Source organism: Arachis hypogaea, chromosome 5 (genome assembly GCF_003086295.3).
Source record: "Arachis hypogaea cultivar Tifrunner chromosome 5, arahy.Tifrunner.gnm2.J5K5, whole genome shotgun sequence".
Lineage (NCBI taxonomy): Eukaryota > Viridiplantae > Streptophyta > Magnoliopsida > Fabales > Fabaceae > Arachis > Arachis hypogaea.
In genome coordinates, this window is record NC_092040.1 from 64,449,748 (window position 1) to 64,452,288 (window position 2,541).

The 2,541-nt window shown below is 39.1% G+C and overlaps 1 non-coding gene across 1 annotated transcript; it reads left to right on the forward strand.

The window, feature by feature from the left end:
- The first annotated feature begins 1,291 nt into the window (after positions 1-1,291).
- On the forward strand, positions 1,292-1,399 carry LOC112805016 (small nucleolar RNA R71). Its single transcript, XR_003203630.1, has one exon. It is a non-coding gene; the product is annotated as a small nucleolar RNA R71 (small nucleolar RNA).
- The last annotated feature ends 1,142 nt before the right edge of the window (positions 1,400-2,541 follow it).

Here is a 2,541-nt window from a genome sequence, read left to right on the forward strand (position 1 = left end):
AGGCTTGTTTTCTTGAGTTGTCTGCCATCTCTAGTGAGATTTTTGCAGCTTGCACCTCAAAGATCCCTAGCTTCTCCATTACAGAGAGAGGCATGAGGTTTACACTTGACCCTAAGTCACACAAGGCCTTCTTGAAGGTCATGGTGCCTATGGTACAAGGTATTGAAAACTTCCCAGTGTCCTGTCTCTTTTGAGGCAGTTTCTGCCTAGACAAGTCATCCAGTTCTTTGGTGAGCAAAGGGGGTTCATCCTCCCAAGTCTCATTTCCAAATAACTTGTCATTTAGCTTCATGATTGCTCCATGGTATTTAGCAACTTGCTCTTCAGTGACATACTCATCCTCTTCAGAGGAAGAATACTCATCAGAGCTCATGAATGGCAGAAGTAAGTCCAATGGAATCTCTATGGTCTCATTTTGAGCCTCAGATTCCCATGGTTCCTCATTGGGGAACTCATTGGAGGCCAGTGGACGTCCATTGAGGTCTTCCTCAGTGGCGTTCACTGCCTCTCCTTCCTCCCAAAATTCGGCCATGTTGATGGCTTTGCACTCTCCTTTTGGATTTTCTTCTGTATTGCTTGGAAGAGTACTAGGAGGGAGTTCAGTAATTTTCTTACTCAGCTGACCCACTTGTGCCTCCAATTTTCTAATGGAGGACCTTGTTTCAGTCATGAAACTTTGAGTGGTTTTGATTAGATCAGAGACCATGGTTGCTAAGTCAGAGGTATTCTGCTTAGAACTCTCTGTCTGTTGCTGAGAAGATGATGGAAAAGGCTTGCTATTGCTAAACCTGTTTCTTCCACCATTATTATTGTTGAAACCTTGTTGAGGTCTCTATTGATCCTTCCATGAGAGATTTGGATGATTTCTCCATGAAGGATTATAGGTGTTTCCATAGGGTTCTCCCATGTAATTCACCTCTTCCATTGAAGGGTTCTCAGGATCATAAGCTTCTTCTTCAGATGAAGCTTCCTTAGTACTGCTTGGTGCATTTTGCGTTCCAGACAGACTTTGAGAAATCATATTGACTTGTTGAGTCAATATTTTGTTCTGAGCCAATATGGCATTCAGAGTGTCAATCTCAAGAACTCCTTTCTTCTGACTAGTCCCATTGTTCACAGGATTCCTTTCAGAAGTGTACATGAATTGGTTATTTGCAACCATTTCAATCAGCTCTTGAGCTTCTGTAGGCGTCTTCTTCAGATGAAGAGAGCCTCCAGCAGAGCTATCCAAAGACATTTTGGATAGTTCAGAGAGACCATCATAGAAAATACCTATGATGCTCCATTCAGAAAGCATATCAGATGGACACTTTCTGATTAATTATTTGTATCTTTCCCAAGCTTCATAGAGGGATTCTCCTTCCTTCTGTCTGAAGGTTTGGACTTCCACTCTAAGCTTACTCAATTTTTGAGGTGGAAAGAACTTTGCCAAGAAGGCATTGACTAGCTTTTCCCAAGAGTCCAGGCTTTCTTTAGGTTGAGAGTCCAACCATCTTCTAGCTCTGTCTCTTACAGCAAAAGGGAATAGCATAAGTCTATAGACCTCAGGGTCAACCCCATTAGTCTTGAAAGTGTCACAGATTTGTAAGAACTCAGCTAAAAACTGATGAGGATCTTCCAATGGAAGTCCATGGAACTTGCAATTCTGTTGCATTAGAGAAACTAATTGAGGCTTAAGCTCAAAGTTGTTTGCTCCAATGGCAGGGATAGAGATGCTTCTCCCATAGAAGTCGGGAGTAGGTGCAGTAAAGTCACCCAGCACCTTCCTTGCATTGTTGGCATTGTTGTTGTTTTCGGCTGCCATGTGTTCTTCTTCTTTGAAGAATTTGGTTAGGTCCTCTACAGAGAATTGTGCCTTAGCTTCTCTTAGCTTTCTCTTCAAGGTTCTTTCAGGTTCAGGATCAGCCTCAACAAGAATGCCTTTGTCTCTGCTCCTGCTCATATGAAAGAGAAGAGAACAAGAAAATGTGGAATCCTCTATGTCACAGTATAGAGATTCCTTGAGGTGTCAGAGGAAAAGAAAAATAGAAGGGAGAAAATTCGAACTTATCAAAGAAGATGGAGTTCGAATTTTGCATTAAGGAATAGTGTTAGTCCATAAATAGAAGGATGTGAGAAGAAGGGAAGTAATTTTCGAAAATTAAGGAAAAGATTTTGAAAACATTTTGAAAAACACTAATTGATTTTCGAAAACCAAGAGTGAGAAAGAGGTAAAGTGGTTTTTTTGAAAAAGATTTTGAAATTAGAAATCAAAAAGATTTGATTGAAAACTATTTTGAAAAGATGTGGTTAAGAAGATATGATTTGAAAAACATTTTAAAAAGATTCGATTTTAAAAAATAATGACTTGGCTATCAAGAAAAGATATGATCCAAACATTAAACCTTTCTCAACAGAAAAGGCAACATACTTGAAATGTTGAATCAAATCATTAATTGATAGCAAGTATCTTTGAAAAAGGAGAGAAATTGATTTTGAAAGCATATGATTGAAAAGATATGATTTGAAAAAGATTTGATTTTGAAAAACTTTGAAAACTTG